Below are 20,149 nucleotides of genomic sequence, written 5' to 3' on the forward strand. Positions count from 1 at the left end.
ATACTGAAAGAAACTTAAGCATCTCAACTACAACAGGATAAATTGTTTCTGCCTTTTTAAAAATTTCAGGTTCTACTTCACACTTTGCCTTCATATATTGTTGTCAACATAACTCCATTCAACCATTTATATTATTTCCCTTAGATACTGAGGCTTTATTGAAACAGCTAAAATTTCAAATGATAAATGATGTATCATAATATCGGCAGATTGAGGCAAAGTGTATGAACAAACTGGAAATCTGACATCCTGCCCCTGGCACTTTAAAGATGACGTGAAGTGGATATGGGTATCCTCAGAATAAGCTCAGCCTTGCCAGGAGACTGTCATAAGGTTCTAAGTAATCTGGGCCTAGAGTTCCATGGATAAATTGGTTCAATCTGGTGGATTGGCAAACCTCCGGCAGAAAGGAACCCCAGCTGATGGAAAACAGAGGCCGTCTCAAGAAGGCTGGTTTGACAGTAAGGTTCACCCACAGGAAGTGGGGCATATATGGGCCCCTAGAGAGAGATTTAAGTCAAGAGTAAGTCGAGTAAGACCTTGGAAGACTTGTTTTTAATGTGCCCAACATAGATAACTCATGGAGACCCTGAAGAAGGCACATGGGCATGTGTGTGTACACACTCGAGAATTTCTTCCTTGTATTCCCTGCTCGAGAAAGTTAAAATCTCATGCTGTCTTCCTTTGGTGGTAGAGGGCCAGGTCTTTGCAGATTCGAGCAGGTGTTTGTGGCAACTGTGACTTAGCAACAATTGTGTGAATGAGAAAAAATTTGTGGGTAAATGGAAATTCTCTGGTGGTGCTTTGTGGGTGGTTTACAGGAGCAGAATGCTTGGTTCTCTTTTGATGTCTCACTATTTGTTTTTTTTTTTTTTCTCCTCCTTCTACAGTGTTTTAAAGAAGCAGGATGCTGCTCTAGACGTGGAAAAAGTAAGTTGACACATTTCACACGAAAGACATATACTTTGTGAGTTAGAGAGGATCTCCTGTGACAACCCAGGACAAAGTTCACTCTCATCTTGGGGTTGCGGTTGAGGCCCTAAGTTTCTGAGAAGTTGAGGATGGAATTGTTATATGAAATAGGAAGAAGATCTTTGTTTAATTTTGGAAACATATTTATCTATAAATTAGATCTCTCCATCCCCAAAATAGAATGGAACAGCTATCCCGTGGCTGATGACCCCTGGGACTGATGAGGGATAGGGGTACTTTCTCTTCAGACTGGTTAAGGGACCTCCCTTTCATCCAATTATGGCCATTTTTTCCTGCACTCTCAGATAGCTACTGCTTACCTCTGCCCTATTTATATCTTTAAATTGTGACCACTGTGTAACAGATCATTCATTCGCTTAACAGTTTTTGGTACCTGCTGAGCGTTAAACACTATAGTGGATTCTGTTGAGTCAAAAATGAATGTGACAGACAATTACTTTGTAATTATGGTGCCATCAGATAGAGCTACACAGAAGGGGCTCTGGAAGCTCAGGCCGAGGGTGGGGCTGTTCAGAAAGCTCATGAGAATATGAGTAAATGAACTGTGTACTCATCTCTGCCTGCCCTTCTCTCATCTCCTAGGCTCCTCAGATTCCCTAGAAAGACTGACCTGACAGAGGTCTCAGTGGCCACTTGGGGAGTCCTTTTCTGTCCAGCTACATGGCCTGGGGTATCATTTTCAGCTTTCTGAGTTACATTCCTCTCTTCCCTGACCCTCAGGGGCTGCCACTTATCATCAGTGATTTGGGGTTATTTCTCATTTTGAATTTTAATGCAAGAGATATTCTTCTCCCTGAACTGCAGCTATTCTGAATGCAGCCAATGTAGCTTTAAGATGAGGAAGTATATTGTTCTAGAATAATCATGAGTAACCCCTGACCTTTGGCTGCCTGCAGGCTCCCAGCATCTGCAGAGTGGCCTATCCTCTACTTTGAGTCATGGACTTTTCGGCTCAAACAATCCAGAGGGAACTTGGGGAAATAGAAAGACTCTTGTCGTGACAAGACAGAGGAAGCCTTTTCAGAATCGCTGTACAATTAGATTTTGCCCATGGAGGTCAGGGATTGCAAAGGCTCTCCCCCATGGGAGATCAGCACTGTGACCTTCCTGGGATAACCCAAGCCCACAGCAGGGTGGGGCACCTGGAAGTGACAGTCCAGGAAATAGCTAGTGCTACTAAGGCTGCCCAGCTTGCCCTGCCCTGTCCAGCTCAGCCACAATGAATCCTACACCCACAGGAAGGTTACTCTGGAAAACAGTAGGGCTCAGTAAATGGGGTGAGGGCCTGATTGGAAGGAGTTAAACCCTTGCTTCACTTCTGTGAACTTGCTGTAAGACCTTAGGCAAATAAGGTCTGAACCTCATTTTTCTCATCAGGGAAGTGGTTCCTTTTTCAGGTCCAAGTAAAAATATTCACTTTTTAACTTGGAAGCACAAACCATGCACATATTTTTTTGTTTACTGACTTGAGTCTTCTACTAAAATGGGAAAAGGGCCAATGGCCGCCAGTTTGAAGAGCACCATGGAGCCATGGAGCCAGCCATGGAGTGGGAGCTCCAGGAAGGCGCAGTCTCGCCAGCTGTACCTCCTGGTGCCACACTGGCAGCAATGAGTTTCCAGCAAAGGAGGGAACGAGTGTGACTTACCCTGTCCTGTGGATATTTCTAAGTACTGAGGGAACTCAGAATAAGGGAAGCTAGGCAAAGGGTGGGAAATGTTTCTTGGGAAGAAAAGTGAACTTGAGCTGCCTCTAATGGGCTCTGCCTTCTCCCTCTCAGTAAAGCAGTTAATGACCTGAAAAACACTTAACCAACCATTTTAGGGGCGTTCCTTGTTTCAAAAGCTCTAATTCAGAATCTTTATCTAATGCTGATAAAAGGCTATTGAGCACGATGTACCAACTCTCTTTTACAATGTACCAATTTTTTTTTTTTTTTTTGGTCTCTGTTTATGTATCTGCCAATTTGAATCTCATATAGGAGTGCTTCTGTTATATAATAAATGATACCTGGTGGCCAGCCCAATTGAGAAAAATCACTAACATCATTGTGTTTGTTTTTTAAATGGATTTTTGTGTTCCCTCTTATTGTGAACATTTTTGTAATGACAGAACTCTATGAAAATGAGCTTTATTTTGACATAGCGAAGCTCAAATGTAAATCAGCATCAGTTCTACATTACTCAATATCTATAGTTTATGGAACTAAGTACTTGGTATATGTTACACTTACCCATTATAACCTTGTCCCTCACTGTGAGTTGCTGGAGGCTTTGCAATTGAAGCAGGGTTCTAACCAGATGTCTTTCCCATACTCCACCTTCCCTTGGAATTGATATAATGTTTGAAACAATGTATTTGTGTGCCCTCTTCTAAAAAGTTTTACCAGTAAGTAATGAGAAAGAGTTTCCCTGTCCAGAGAGCTCTTCCTTGACATTTCCCCAGCCCCTTAGCCTGAACGTGGTCGCCCTATTACTATGTGCTTCTTCAAAGTCGTCGTCGTTGAAGTTGTGTAGTTATTCGTACAATATCTGCCTCATAGCTCTGTTCCCTGTTGAACTTAAGCTTTGTCAGGTCAGAATCTTTATCTGTGCTAAGCCTAGCAGACCCTCTAAAAATGTTGACCACAGGCATGAATGAATGACATGTGACCATATTAAGGGGTGATGAGAACCACTGAAATCCATCTTGGTATGTGGCAAAGTAAAAAATCTCATTGTACACCCCGGAAATCATGGTTTCCGTTCTCCATTTAGGGGTTTTATCTGTGAAGAAAAAAAAAAAAAACATGCTTGTTAATATCATTATATGGAGATAAGATAGTCACTCCTCAGCTTTCTCTCCAAAAGTGCAATGTTTCAAGCAAATGAATAGATGATTCTTAAGAATGAAGAAATCTGGGCCAGCAAAGAGTTCAGAGATAAAGGAGGGAGAAACCTTAAGGGCACAAAGGAAATATTAATTGTGTGTGTGTGTATGTATGTGTGTGTGTGTGTGTGTGTGTGTGTGTGTGTGTGTGTTGCATCTTCCAGAATTTTTGAGTCCTGAGTATGGTTTCCATAAATCACTGCATAGAAAGTACAAAGTATATCTTCTAAAAGCAAGATCCATATTCTTTTGAATTTTGAAGGATACATCATCGAATTATGTCAGAAGAACAAAAATGTGCTTTTCTGTATAAAAAGCTGATGAAATTGAGTCATCATGATTTAAATGGGTTTGATTAAAAAGACATCTAGTTCATAACATAGCTACTCTCAAAAGGCTGAGGAGAGAGGTTTGATTTTCATGCATCCAGAATGGCCTTTGTTTAGTGTGATTCAAAGTATTTCAGTGGCTGCCATGAGAAAGTCCCCTGTCATTTCTGCAGTTTCTGTGCAACCAAGAATTTCTGTATCGCCATTCCAACTGTTCGCAGGGTTTAGACAGCTGCATCCAGGCCACAAATATGGCCACAAATACTACTGCCTAGTTGATAGACATAGAGGTCTTCCAAAACAAAACCTGTCATTCAGAAAGAAAAGCAAACAGAAAAAAATTACCTTCTGTTTTAGAAATATTTCATTTTCCTCTGAGTGAATCCTTCAAAATGTGTTTATCTGAACACATAAAACATATGTGGAGGTTGCTCCATTTTTCAGCAGTGGTTTGGTTTGAAGTCCTAAGAGAAATGATAAAAATAACCTAGATTCTTAATAGTTGGGTTAATAGTCTTATGGGGAGAGGAACTAGTTCTAAACAGTTAAGGGTTTGAAATTTGAGCCTGTAAGTGAATTAAGCTTTAAAGCCACACATATATGATTCCAACACTGTTGGGCAAGAGGTGGAAAATTAATTCTATATATAAGTTTTTCCTTTAGTGGGAGAAATAGGATTCCCTGGAGCCAGGAAGTTAATAGTATTTCTATGGGTTGTCCAAAAGCTTCAAAATACTGCCTGTAAGTTAACATGAGGATTTGTCTCCAGGGTGAATGGGGGAGGAGAGTGGTTTTGGGGTGCACTACCTGCCAGTGTGTGCTGTTTGCTTTAGGGAGGTGTGAGAGAGAGAGGAACAATATGGAAGGAAGAACAGCCTAAACACAGTCTACTGCCACCTTTGTTATCTAGTCTTCTCCTGATGGGGAGCAAGGGACACTGGGTACTTGTGGTACCTCCTGATGAGTGGCGACTAGAGAGGGCAGCTCCTGAGAGCAGGTGGGGGTTGTTTTGTAGATTTCCTGATGTATGTGCTCAGGGACCATAAGAGACCAGGTTCACATACATTTTCCATGCCCCCTATCCCAACCTCACATCCAGACTGACCAATAGGATGGTGATTGGGCAATGGAAGGACTCAACCTCAATATATCACTGAGTAAGGGTCACTTTTTATACTGCCCACTTTCCCAGCCACTGGGTTCAGGAAAAGGGAATGGCTTTGGATTGGGGAAAGAGGGAGAGTGAGCTTAGGAGGAAGGAGCATGCTTAGAGTTCTGTTTTAGACTCAAAAGACAAACATTTTTAGTCATGGACCAAAAATAGTTTTTATGCATCACCCATAATAACTGACCAACTTTTCTTTTACATAAATCTCTGGATTGTAAAAGTGCTACTGTCTAAGAAGAAAAAACATGCCCTCTGCCAATTCAAATTTTCCCAAATAATAAAAGATTCCTCTTTCTAGACATTATAAATTCAGGCAGATATTAATGACAGCTGGAAGAGCTACTGATAAAAATGTTACCCTTGTGATTCAAGGAAAGAGCTGAAAATTTTGGTGTGGATTGTTCAGACCTAGATACAGAATCGTTCATTCATTCATTCCTCAAATGTTAACGAACACCAGTGGTCATGTTGTCTTAGGCATTTGCACCATTTTGCACTGAGGAGGATGAAGCCAGACAGAAGTAAATTGATTTGCCCAAGGACTGACTCTAGGAAGTGGCCAGATCCCAAAGTACTACTCAGACTTGGCACATTCTTCCTTTGTCCTGCATTGATGCTCAGCAGAGCAGAAGACCAATAAATCATTATTAGCCTCCTGTAATTTAGCTGGTCTTTTTATACACATTTTTAATTTTTTTCTTCATTGAATTTAAAAGGACTTTCTCCCTTATTTGTGTCTTTAAAAGTAGTAATCATGTTATTTTTCAAGAAGCAGTTAGAAACCCAGTCCAGAATCATCTCTTTGAACCTGACCTGGCCCTGTGAGATGTTCCCCACTGACGGTGTGAGAGGGTTTTCCAAGGATGATAGTCTTTGGGAAACAGGAGTGGTGGAAGCCTATGGGACACTCATTCTCTTTCTGCTGCTGTTCCCAGGCTTGGGGATCATTTTGTTACATTCTTTATCTTGGTAGCATTCACCATCCCAGGAGACAAGAGCTGGGTCTTGCCAGGAGTAAGTGGGGAGAGACACTGGCCTTGGTACAGCAGAGAATCGAGACAAGCCTCACCTACATTGTATCATTTGCTTTACAAGGGAGCTTTCTTCTGTAGCTGGGAGTTAGTGGGTGATTTGTTTCTGCAGCCAGGCCTGCTGGGTAGAGGGTGGCATCATTGGGTCATCTGCTTTGCATAGACTTATTGTCTGCTGAAATCACATGTGAAAGAAAGATTATTAATCAAATATATGGAGAATGGCTTAAAACATGCCCCTAAAAACTTTTGAAAGCAGAGTTGTACTTGTTCTGAGATTGGTGTGGCATTAAAAAAACACAAAAATTCAAGCTTTTTCCCTCAAAGAAGGTTACTGTTGCCCACTTTTCGACCACAACAAAATTTTATTTAAGCAGAAAACCTCCTCTTAAGTTTGCTGTGGCTGCTGTTACAAATTACCACAAGCTTTGTGGCTTAAAACAACTAAGATTTCTTCCTTTGCAGTTTTAAGAGCAGAAGTCCAATATCAAGGTGTCAGCAGAGCTGCGCCACCTCTGAGGCTTCAGCGTAATCCATTCCTCCATTCCTCCACTGTGGCCACATTGCTCCAGTCTCTGCTTCTGCCTTCACGTTGTCCTCACCCCATGTGTCTCTGTCACATCTCCTCCTGCTTCCCCGTCATAGCGACATCTGTGATGGTTTGGGGGTCTGCTAGATAATCCAGAATAAACTCTTCTCTCAAGATTCAGAGTTTTATTACGTCTTGCCACATTCATTTATTATCTATAGGTTGCAGGGATTAGGAAGTGAATGTCATTGGAGGGGCCCTCTTCTTTCTACCTTGCCTTCTACTTGAGAATTTCTATCTTTTCCATTTGCTGAAACATAGAGTTTGTGACTACTTGTTCCACACATTGCTTCTATCAATTTAGTTTTCTTGGAAGTGGGCTCTTGGATGATCTAAAAACTGACCTTTTCTCCCAGGACTCAGAATAGGTGAAGGCCATGCTGGTCTTCTTTCTTCTATTGAGATTAATGTAAAGAAAAGGAATCATGGGCCCATAGAGCTGGGAGGGACCTTTGAACTCATACCCTCTCAGTCTGAGGGGGAAACTGAGTCTGGAGATGCAGGGTCAGTCCAGTCAGGAGCAGAGATAAGACCTGCACTCCTATTTAGCTGTCTCTTCTCTGTGTTCCCACAGACCCTTAAGCTGTCTCTTGAACAAGCCTCTAGGTCATCGTTCTTTTGAGATCCTTTCAGTACCTGAAAACCCCACCCTGAAAATTCTCCTTTCCTAGCCCAACAGCCCTGCTTCTTACAGCTTCCTTACCTCAGCTAGTGTCGGGCATGCTGTCATTTCTGGGCATTTCCTTCTTGATACATTCCTCTTGGAAATCATGGCACTGGGACATGAACACAACACTTCAGTGATGGTTTGACAAGAGCAGAGCGAGGGGTCATTATTAGGTCTCAGGAGATGTGCATGTTCTCTGCATCAGTATGTGCTGTACCAGCGCACATCGAGGTTAAACCTTAACTTAGTCACCCTGTCACATCTTCAGCCTGCACGTAGCTTGTGTTTGATGGAAATCCTTAGGACTTCTTAAATAGGAATTGCTTTAAATACATCCTCTTTCCTCTTGCCACAATTTGGGATTCAGAATGGAGCCCAGACAGGGTGCAGAGAAGAATAGCTTATGAGCTAGATCAGGCTCCTGGAGGTAGTCCCAGAAGTAGCAGTGCACAGGAGGCAGTTTGGATGGTCATAGCAGGTATAATGCCGGGGAATCTCTTCTCTAGGTGGCCTTTTAGATGGACAGTTATTTGACAGCAGAATATTCTGGCTGAGCAAGTCCTGGGCTAGCTGTGATAAGTGTATGTATATAGGGACTCTAGGCAGAAAGCTAATGCAAAGAATTGAGTCCAGCAGAACCAGCTACAGAGTCAACTAATGCAGTGAACTGGAGCCCAAGACAGTTGCTTGAGCCCAGGGAGTAAAAGGAAGCTCTAGTCGAAATGAGAGTCATAAAATGGATGTGCTTCTAAACATCCATGGCCTTGAGTCTTATCCATGGCATAGAGTCTGGGGAGGGGTCACTGGTAGAGCTTGTAAGCAGGGTGAGTTGTCCTAGCTGAGCAGCTTGGAGAGCACAAGGCAGGTGATGATACTGTCCTAATGTGCACGTGCACCCATTTACACACACATGTGGGTTTTTTTTGTTTTTTTTTAACAATTAAAAGCAGGATTTTATCTCTTGTTTTATTTTGTTGTTGTTGTTTGTTTGTTTGTTTTATTTGATACTGTATGTGTCTGTTTGAATCAGCTGTAGCTGTCATTCTAGCCAATTGAAATTTTCTGAAATCTCTATTCTTTCTTCCAATTAATATATTTGTGAACTCTTTAAGGACCTCTTGGTAAAAACATTATTTGAGGAGAAATGTGCAAAACCCTGAATCAAGGACCTACCTCAGGTCAGTGTTTCTTTTCTGTGATGTTGGTGCCCTTGGCTGTGGCCATTTAGTCAATTCTAAGTCCACCAAACTGAATCATCACTTGGCCCAGAATTTCCAAACTTGCTCAGATAGGGTTTTTTTTGTTTTGTTTTGTTTTGTTTTTTGTTGTTGTTGTTTTGCAGGGGATTGGGGGTACTGGGATTGAACCCAGGGGTGCTTAAGCACTAAGCCACACCCTCAGCCCTTTTTAGTTTTTATTTTGAGACAGGGTCTTGCTAAATTGCTCAGGCCCTCTCTAAGTTGCTGAGGCTGACTTAAAACTTGTGATCTGCCTGCCTCAGCCTCCTGAGCAGCTGAGATTACAGGCATGCACCACTGTGCATGGCAGGCATGCACCCCTGTGCATGGCCTCAGATAGGTTTTTAAGTGACTATCCAGTGCTTTTCTGACATCAGGGTGTTCTGCATCTGTGACCTGCCACTCTAGTAGTACTGTGAAAATGCCCTGAGATGGGCAGTAACCTGGGGAGGGAAAGTTGGCTACTGCTTTGAGGGTTGAAATAACTGGATGTCCTCAATGGTGTCAGTAGGTTTAAATCTTGAGCCCCACTTCCTGTAACAAATCCACATGCTAGCAAGTGGATGATTTTTTTTTTTTTTTTTTTAAGGAGCAGCTAGAATTCTATATTCAGTTGTGGAGTATTAATCTTTAAGGATTCACCTCTACTAAAGAGCCCTTATGTGTGGTCTGTGAAAAGCAGCCCCTGCTATTACATGAACACAGCTGCTTCCTGGAAGATGTAGGGGTGTTCATTAATTTGTGAAATGTGCCTCTACTGAATATAGTTAGAGTATAGAGTGAAAGGAAAGGAAGCAAGAGTGTCTATGTGGATCACTTGTGTTAACAGAGGGGATAAAAAGACAATTTGTCTGTTTACGTGGTCCCTTCAAATAAGACTGCAAGAGAAGAGTTTCAGAGTCAAACGTAAGGCAGGTGATGTCATGGAAAGGGGTGTGGACCCAGGGGCTTCAGGAAGTCCTGACTGTGGCTTTGAAGAGCTACGTGAGGTTGGCTGTGGAAGAAGCACATGGTCAGCAGGTATAAAACCGACACTGTGGTGTCTAAAGAGGAGGGTACAGAGAGCCGTGAAACCGACACACGGTGAGTCCAAACAGGAGTTGGATGAAGAGATGCCAGTGAGGGGAGAAAATCATAATCACTTACCAACTCTTTTTGTAGTCCATAGGCAATCCGGGCAGGGATTCCTAACTTCCATCTGCTGTGGGTAGACTCAGACAGACCATGGAAGGACAGGCCAGAAGAAAGTTTCCTTTCCATGTCATATTTTTTCTGTTGCTCTGTTAACAGAGATTTATTGCTGTAGTAATTTAAAACAAACAATTCCTTTGTGTGGGGAAGATTTTTTTTCCATCTTTCGAGTAGTCTGAAAAGGTAATCTACAAGGTAGTCTTCTGGGCTAGGGAAAACAGTAATTAAAAACATAAATAACTGCCACTTTGCCTATTACGCTGTTATCACTTAAAAGGAATAATATATTTTTCTTCTAATGAGAGCACTTGATGTGCATCCCAGTATTGCTTATTGTAAAAATATATATATATTTGATAATCAATAGGGAAAGACTTGAATAACCCTGAGGTATTGAAAATGACTTAGAAGTTGTTCCGGTGATCCATAGTGTAGTTTTAGGTGGGGGAGGACTCGTGGGTTAAATATCAAGAGCACTTTTTTAATATATGGCCCATGAACGGGTAGAACAAGACAGTTACCATAACATTTGCTATATTTTCTCATATTTGATATTAATTAATATTGACTATCAGCCAATCAAATAATTTTTTTTTATTACCCAGTTTCTACAGTGGCCAAGAGGAAAATACAATTAGGCTTCTGTTTACTAGATGGTACTATTTACAATAACAAATCCTGACAAATAAAATTTTTAAAAAAAGAAAAAGAAAAGAAAACCCAAAAAACAAATCCTGCATAATGTTGTTTCAAAGAAAAACACAAAAAACTTCCAAAACAATCATTTCAGACCCAAGAGTGCAAAATGCATCAGTTCAGGAAAACGCACTTCTTCTTGGTCGGAAATATACTTGTTCTTTATGTTCTTTGGGGAAGTAAAGCCCAGATCAGTGTCTGAGGCCTGTTGGTGTATAAATTTTAGACAGCCATCATTCCACCCCTGATATTTAGTCATGACTACCCATTGCCTATTGCAGTTCAGATTAAGACTTAAGAAACAGATTTCTGCTTCCTCTTATATTAGCATGTCCCCTGTTACCATCAAGACTGTTCTCTACCCAAAATGGAGGAATTGGCCAACTCAGATGCTTTTCTCCAATGGCCTTCCTTTCTCCTCTTTCCTCACAGCAAGTTCCTCATGTTCAGATTTTGTCACATTTCACTTTGGAGTTTGCATGGTATTTCAGATTTGTCTTTCCGTTTTTCTGTTTTCTGATGAATTCAGAATTTTCCACTGGTGGCATCTTAGCCTGGCCCAGTGTCAGTAGCACAGTGTCTCTCCTCTTGGAGCTGAGTTTCACATATTCTTTACAGTGTCTCATCAGCTCTGCATCAGCCTTTTCTTATTTCTCTTGTAATGTTCTTTATTTTTCCACATTCATTCATCACTTTAGCATTTTTGTGTGTGTGATCAATGAAAATAGGCTTATTAGGGTGAAAATGGAGATGAACTGTTGTGTTTTAATCTGTGATGCAGGTGATGTTAGTTTCTGATGATTCCTTATCAAACTATGGGGTAGAACAAGTTGGGGAAATGAAGAGAAAGGTGTAAGTTTAAATCATCATCCATAAAGAGTGAAAGATTACCTTGTCACATAGTCATAAGGGAGCAGACTATATCTTGGAAGTACTCAGTTTTCTCCATTTTCACTCAGTCCTCCCTGATCAGTAATAATCTTTAGTACCCTGAAGAGCAGATGCTGCCAGGCATCAAAGTGTGCTATTTTCACATCAAACTGGTGGTGGCATGGATTCTAATAAGGCTTTCAGAACAAGTATCCACAAAGAGGCACACAAATATTTTGGAGATTAATTTTCCCTAAACACAGAGATTTTTCTGCTATCCTTTGTGTCTAACAAATTCTGTGAACTTAGACCAGATTTGACAGTTGCTGTCTCTTTCACTGTCTTGTGGGTACTTAATGAGAAGTCAGAGCTGCTCTGGGGTTGCCCATTTATTCACCTGACCTAAGGAAAAAAACAGGTCTAGGGCATTCTGAATAGCAAATTAACAGTGAAATATGACACAGTCCTTGGTGAGCACATTGGCTTCCTTTTTAAGTTCTGACTACTCTGATATGGAAAGCTGCTGGGGATGTGTTTTCTTTTCAAAGAATTTCCATTCCTCCTAATGTAGATTTTAGTAGGGATAACTTCTTTTGTTGGCATTCCTGTGAAACTGAAAGTAGAGCATTAAATCATTAAAAGCACGTGGTCTCTGAAGACTCAGAGGAGCAGCTTTTTTTAACTTGTTATTTTTAGGCCACTCTTCATTAATAACATTCATCAGATTTATTTGGTTCCAAGCCAGAGAGATCACTGATAGTGACATTTTCAGAGTATTTCAAATCACAGGTTTTCATTCTGTTGACTAGGATTGTCTACTTGAAACTTTCAACAATGGCAGTCCATGTGTGGGGAGGGAGTGTCGTATTCTGGAAATAACATTTGTGCTTTGCCAGAAAAGAAAAATTGAAAAAATCTTGAGTGTCCCACAATTGAGGTTTCATTATGTAAACTGTGATACTTCACAAACTATCATTTATTAGTAAAACGGTGGTTATCAAAATTACTAAATAGGTTAGACAAATGTTTAGGTTGTTAAATAGGAAGAAAACAGAATACCAAACTATCTGTGGAATGTGAACTTAATTTTGAAGGTAAAATGCCTATCTAGAAAAACAAAACTCCATAAAAACTGTACCCAACGGCTAACAGTTATATCTAGGTTATGAAATGATGGGGATTTTCTTCCCTGTGTTTGTTAATGTGGTTATATAACTTTTACAATAAATTTAATTAAAAGGGTGGACTTAAGAGAGATCAATCTAGATTCAAATTGCTACCCTACCATTAACCAGCTATTTGACCTTGGGCAAGCTACTTAACTGTGGAGTTGGCTGCCTTAGGAGTTGAAAGGTGTCTACCCCTTCATGGTGATTGGCAGTCAAACGGGGCGATATTCCTAAGGCAGTAACCAGTATGTTGTTCCTACCCTTCCCAACCTCCCCCTTTCTGGCTTTACTACACACGCCAGGGCCATGAATGATGTCTGGTTTCTATTTTGTCCAGTTGTGGTCTAACTTTGACCTCAGTAAACACATATGACCTCTTGGAACTTCTGATTTAGCAATGACAAATGATAGTAATTTTAGAGAAGATATTGATGACTAAGAATGACAAGAGGGATAATTTGAAGAACCAAACTTCCTAAAAGTTTCAACTGTTCCAATACATGTATTTGATTGACAGAAATATGCTTGTTGATTTGAGGACATCCTTATTAACTTCTTTGGTCTAGTGGGGAGGAAATATGTTAAATGTTTGCTAAAGAAGCTAGTGATTTTCGTGGCTCTGCCAAATTCTTTAAAAGGTACAAATCAGCCAATCCCCAGAGGCTGTGCAGGAGCCCTAAAATATTACACTGAGCTTTCAAGGCTATGATAATATTGACATGATTATGTTTAGCAGTTTGTCCTAAACAGGACAAGAGATACTCAGTGAGATCCTAGTGTCTAACTTATTTCAGGGTTTACTTATTTCAGAGTTTACTCAGGGGATGGGGAGAGGAAAATGAATTTCTGAGATTGTCTAGATGCCCTGGTTAATCGTGCACTGGATTTAGGGAACACTCGTTACCAAAGGTTCAGAAAAACAGGCCTGCGTTCACAAGGCTCATATCATCCCATCTGCTTGGACCAGACTCAGTGTATCTGAGGTCTCCCCAGACTAAGACCTCTATTCTATTAAAGGTAGAAGTGCATTCTTTGTCTACCTGGGGCTGGAGTCCAAGTGTCTACATTCTCAGTCCATGTGCCATCCAGATTAACAGTCCCTTCCTCTGCCTCTATCTGGCCTCGGTCAAGTCGCTGGACATGCTGAATGTCAGTTGTGGTATAAATTAAGAGGTTTACTTCTAGCTCCACAGTCCAAAGATTCAGTAATTCCTTTGGGTATTGGATCTATCTTTCTTTCTTTCTTTCTTTCTTTCTTTCTTTCTTTCTTTCTTTCTTTCTTTCTTTCTTTCTTTCTTTCGTTCTCTCCTCTTCCTCCTCCTCTTCCTCCTTCTCCTCCTCCTCCTCCTCCTCCTCCTCCTCCTCCTCTTCCTTATTCTTCTTTTAAGTGTTAGCATCTTGAGAGGGATAGGGAATTAAAGTCAAAAAAATCAATCAGCTGTCAATCTTTGTCCCTTCAGGTTCGAGGCTCTGAATTAGGCCTCTGTTCTTCTGCAGATGACTTGGAGGGATCAGCTCCTTTCCTGCTGAAGGCCACGGTTCCTCGTGGCCCTGCACCAGCTAAAACTGTCATGAGGCAAACCAGAACGCAGCAATGGGACTTATCTGCTGATAAAATGGGCAGTTTAAGAAAGGAAAGAGGGCTGGGGATGTGGCTCAAGCGGTAGCGCGCTCGTCTGGCATGCGTGCGGCCCGGGTTCGATCCTCAGCACCACATACCAACAAAGATGTTGTGTCCGCCGAGAACTAAAAAATAAATATTAAAAAAATTCTCTCTCTCTCTCTCTGTCTCTCTCCTCTCTCACTCTCTCTAAAAAAAAAAAAAAAGGAAAGAAAGCATAGAAAAGAATTAAAAGGCATAAAGGCTGGATAGGAAGAAGTAAAGCTATGGTTGTTCACAGGCAATAAGATAGTTTATATAGACAAATTCTAGGAAACATGTAACACATCTACCAAAAATGACTAAATGAATTTAGTAAAGTCACAAATTGCAAAACAAAAATCAGGTGTATTTCTCTATATTAGCAGCTAACAACTGGAAAATTAAGTTAAACAATTATGTGCAGATGTACCAGGAAAACATAAAATATGGAGGAATAAATTTTACACAGTCCTGTCAATTGGTGCTGCCATGGAGTCGCTTGGGAGCAGGAGTTCCTGATGGTCCCAGACAATTCCCCAGGACATAGACTTTGCTTTTGTGTCCCTTTTTCCTCTTATATCAGATAGCATAATTGTTGTTTACCTTCATCAGGGATGGATTATGATGTCAATTTATATCCAGCAAGCAGCACTCCTGGGGCCACCTTTTGATCTACCTGATATACCGAGCATGTCTTCATGGCAGTCGGGGCATGGGGCATAGTCCTGAGTGATTTAGGGGGCCAGATTAGGTCTCAGACCTGTGGTGTTCACTCAGAAGGTTATGATTTTATTCTCTGTTCCTCTTTCTTTTTCGGGTGTGATGAGGCATTTAATCTGACAGTAGGAAGACCTACGTAATGAATTTTCACATGCCCCAGTCATTTTAATGTAATAGTCCCTCTTTTAAAAGGCTTCATTAAGTCTATTGTTAGGACTGTAAAACTACCTAAGACAGACAGGAGGGCTTTTCCCATTTTCAGAATTCAGACAGTTTTGTTAATTGCACAGCTTTAGGTGAAGGGTAATTAAATGGGTTGGAAGAATGTGCAATATTTATTTATAGTAACACAGGCATGTTACATTTATAGGCAGTACTGCACAGTCTGTTTGAGAGCATCCTTTTGGGCGGGGGTGGAAGAGAGGTCATGACTGTTAAAAGTAGCTCCAACGCCTGTTTTTGGCAGGTTCTTGGAATCTAATGTGAATACAGGTATTAACAGATCCAGGTACCCTTGTGTTACAGAAGAACCATACATATTAAACTTTTTTGCAAGGAATCTATACTTGCAAGGGTTTAAGTATACTTATAACATTTTAAATTTAAAATGCCTTAATTAAATATGTTTGCCAATAGCAACAGACTTTGAAGTTTTTATACCTTAAGTTTGACAAGATAAATAGACCTATTTTCTGGTTCTTAAATTCAGTAATGAATACAATTTTACTCTTATTCTTAATATGCTCTAGCATGGAAGATTTATCAAGCAAATAGGAGAGAAACCTTCCAAACTCTGATACCAAGTGCAACCTTAAAAGACCTCTGGACCTCCTGAACGCCTATTCAAAGGCCCTAAAATATGCCTCCTTTTTCTAAATGCAAATGGTACAAATAGCCCCTTCTGTTTTGCACACAGTCCCTTGCCTGGTCCCTCCCATGCCCATGTGTACATGTCTATAAATAGGTCATTTTAATTTGTTATCTTCATTACTAATTCAGTCTAAATGTAATAGAAACAGAGATCCCTTTTACCCTACCAGCAATTTCCAGCACATCCCATTATTTCCTCAGTGGTTACAGCAGTCATAAGCTTCTTCCTCTGCCTGACCTCCCCAGAAAAGTATCGTTCACTTAGAATAAGGATGCTTTCAACTCTCTATCACATGTTCTTTCAACAGAGATGCCACTTTCATCTCTGCTGTTGTCTGTTAGCACCATTGTGCCAGCCTTCAACCTCTGTGCCTTAAACTATCCCATTCTCCTCGCTCCTGGTAGTCTCCCACCTCCAGGACTGTCCTCTACAGGTTTCCAGCTGAGCCTTCCCTGTGTGTACTCTGCCTCACACAGTCACATTCTTACCTTGCCCACTGCCTCCTTGGCCATCTTCACTGGTTCTCTGCCAACACATGCAGCAGATTCAGAATTGCCTGTTCTTCCACTGGGGACCAACTCCCCTACTCCCATTTCCACCAGACGCTGTTTCCCCAGGCTCCTTGCATGTCCCTTTTAAGAACTCTTATCCTGTCTTTCTGCACTATTGACACTCTGCCCATCTAAGGGGATGTTTGGGGCAGATTGTCAGCAGTGGCTGGGCATCTCACATTTTCTGTGTATAAAGTCACTGGACTCCATATGAGATGGTTCCCCAGGACTACCAGCTTTATTCTTATGGAAGTCTGCCCTTCTGTCCACTTAGCAACTTTCCCATACCATCACCCCGGCTCCATTGAGTCAGTACACCAGTAAAGATATTTTGGATACACCTTTTTTTTTTTTTAACTGGGGGAGGGGAGGATTAGGAGAATCCTAGAGAGGAATTAAGTCACTGGCAGCCCCATGGGTGCAGTCTCATCTGATGCTGGCCAGAGTGGAGGCCAGTGCCTCCCTCTTTTGTTCAATAGGGAGTAAAGAGACAGACATCTGCTCTTCTCCGATTCTCAGAGTCTAGCACAGAGCCAGGACCAAGTAGGCCCTCAGGTGTCTGATGAAAGAATTGGGCCAGTATCCAGCCTTTTCTGTTTTAATATTTCACAGACTCATACAGCTGGAAGTGACCTTTGGGGTTATCTCCTCCCACTATTTCATTTGATGGCTGAGCAAGCTGCAAATCATGGAGGCTAACTGGCTTGTCCAAGGTGGGACAGCAGTCAAATCAGCTTCTCAGCCTGTGCTTTCTGACTCCCAGGCTCTCTTTATTCCATTCTGCAGGTGTTCAATCTGTGGTTCTTATTCTCCTTTCTGTCTCTGTTGTCACTGGTGTCTGGGTGTCTGAGAAGTACTCGAAGCTCTTACCAGAGTGACTCTTAGCAGAGCTCTTAGGGCCCCTGCCTGTCTGCTGTCAGTTATAAGTTACACCTTAATAAGATTAGTGCTTACCAATTATCTTATATTTTAAATAGCCTTTGAGTATTTTCAGGTTGTTTCACAGAAGTGTTCGATTTGCTTTTACCACAAGCTGCTGAGCTAGATTGAGCAGGCATTATTCTATATATTTGGCGAGTGATCAGAGGTCCAGAGAGAATAAGTAATCCTTGATCAGGACCATCCAGCCTGTAAGGGACTCCCTTATTCTGTCAGACGATGATGGGGAGTTAAAATGATCTTGAAAATCTGGCTTTAGGCTTTGGAATCTTACCTTCCTTTATGTAACTGGAAAAAAAAAAAAGGGATTCATATTTTTTTAGCATTTTCTCAAGTGTATTCCAAAGCACACCAGTCCCACCAGACAATCTGTGAAAAATGGATTTTGTGGCCAGGTCAGTTGGGAAAGCTGCTTGTTATATCCCCCTTCTTGAGGATTCCCAGGGCACATTAGCATTTAAAGGCTCTGAGAAGTCCTGCTGCAAAGAAGACTGTTTATTGTTTAGTCGTGGTAAAATACCCGACATAGCATTTACCATCTTAATCATTGTTAAATGAACAGTTCAGTAGTGTTAGGTATATTCAAAATGCTATACAATCAGTTTCCATAGCTCTCTTCATTTTGCAAAACTGAAATTCTATTCCCACTAAACAGCAACTCCACATCCCTCCCTGTTACCTTTTGCCCGGCCCCTGGCAACAGACTTTAGACTTCCTGTATAAATTTGACTTTTCTAGGTATTTCCTGTAAGTGGATCACATGGTATTTGTCCTTCTGCAACTGGCTTATTTTATACAGTATAATATCCTCCAGGTTAATCCACATTGCAGGATATATCAGCATCTCCTTCATTATTAAGGCTGAATAATATTCCATTCTGTGTATAGACCACATTTGTTCATCCATTCCTCTATTGATGCTTGAGACCATTCTAGCTTTTAGCTGTTGTGAACAGTATTACTGTAAACCTGGGTATATAGCTACCTCTTGGAAATCCTGTTTTCAGTTCTTTGGTGTATACCCAGAAGTAGAATTGTTGAATCCTATGGTAATTCTATTTCTGATTTTTTGAGGAACCGCCAGTGTTTAACATATTTTTATACCCAAGTTTCACAAACTTATTTGGTCTCAGAATTATTTTTTTTTCCCCTACATAATACCTTCAAATATTTCACAGATCATAGATTTCTCAGAAAATATTTTGGGAAATCCTGAGCTCAGTAAGGATTTCTGCTTGATCCAAGGGACCAAAAACGTCAGGATACTGGCTGGGGAGTTTGGCCAGGAAGCTCCCAGCCCCAGGGCAAGATTGGCAGCACAGTCCCAGCTATTGCAGAAGAGGAAGAAGCTCACGGAGTATTCTGCCAACTAATTGTAACAAGAGCTCCTCAGCTGGTGATAATGCCATTAACTAGGCATGGAGACAGGAGGCCACTGTGGTGCTGAGGACACTGGCTAGCCTGGCACTGTCACTGTCCAGGGGAGTGAAGGAGGGGAACCCCTTGCATCTCTGCAACAGGGTTGAGAAAGCTCGACCAGGAGAATATTCAGGTTGCAGAATCCACTGCCCCCTGGTTCCAAAGAAGAAGGCCACCCAGCCAGATTCTAAGAGGGTCCCCTACAGGGTTTGTTGAGTTGACTGGATCTAATTGGCCCTTAATATAATTCCTAGGTAGTTGAGGGGCAATTGTAAGCACTGTAATTGAGGTAGCCCAGAACTCCAACCAAGTGGTTTTGTCTTCCACGGATGGAAAGAGTATGCAGGTCAAAGGACAGTAAACTAAGGAAAAAAGTGTATCTCACATGTTGCTGTGGTTGGCTCTTCTCTAGGAATTAGCTCAGGAATCCCAGGCACTGATAGAAGGCACGATGTGGTTCACTACCCCAAATGCCCAGTGTCACTTCTCTGTAGACAGGCTCAAAAGTTGGCCCAGGCCTGAGTGGTTATGGGGACGCCTAAAAGAGAACAAACTGGAGTGGTGACGGAAGCAGGTGTGATTTTATGACAGTGTTTTTGATGTTGATAAGGACGAGGAGAACTACGGCCAGGACGAGAAGCCCTGACGTCTTTGAACCAGCCTGCAATCAGGTCACGGAGCACCCAGCTTCTTAGCTCACTTGACCGAGAGCAGATAATGATACCTCCCATTGTGGGGTGAGAATTTCATAAGCTCTCCAAGATCTTTAGATGAAAGCTGCTGCTGCATAAACTATTATTATTCCAGGAGTCTCTACTGTTCAGTAAATAAAGGTTACAGCCTCTTCTCTCCAACTCTCTTGCTTTAAATGAGTTCAGAGTGGGCCTCTCTCATTGGCCACCTCCCACGCAGGCTGTTTCTTTCCCCAAGGCCACCCCTGTATACAGAGACACTGAATGAAGTGGAAGGAGCCCAGTATAGGCTCAGGAACATCTTTGTGTCCTTGCAGGCAAGCCACTCCACTCAGAATCTTTAAATGTCCCTTCTTACCCCATAGGTTTATGATTTTTACTAAAGATTAAACAAAGAGTTCAACCTCTAATTGCAAATGTTTATGGAATATGTGTACCTGGGAGTGAGGTGCTTGGGATAAGAATGTGAACAAGGAAGATCACTTATTCTGGTTGGGAAGAAGAGATG

At 41.5% G+C, this 20,149-nt stretch overlaps 1 protein-coding gene across 2 annotated transcripts in view; it reads left to right on the forward strand.

Moving 5' to 3' along the window:
* The window catches only part of Fyn (FYN proto-oncogene, Src family tyrosine kinase), a 200,268-nt gene that overhangs the window by 23,826 nt on the left and 156,293 nt on the right, over positions 1 to 20,149 (forward strand). For both annotated transcript variants that reach the window (XM_005337419.4, XM_040283226.2), the window contains exon 2: positions 891 to 930. The gene's annotated coding sequence lies outside the window, so the exon portion shown is untranslated. The remainder of the gene's footprint in view (positions 1 to 890; positions 931 to 20,149) is intronic.

The sequence above is a fragment of the Ictidomys tridecemlineatus genome, chromosome 8, assembly GCF_052094955.1.
Source record: "Ictidomys tridecemlineatus isolate mIctTri1 chromosome 8, mIctTri1.hap1, whole genome shotgun sequence".
In the NCBI taxonomy this organism is placed as follows: domain Eukaryota; kingdom Metazoa; phylum Chordata; class Mammalia; order Rodentia; family Sciuridae; genus Ictidomys; species Ictidomys tridecemlineatus.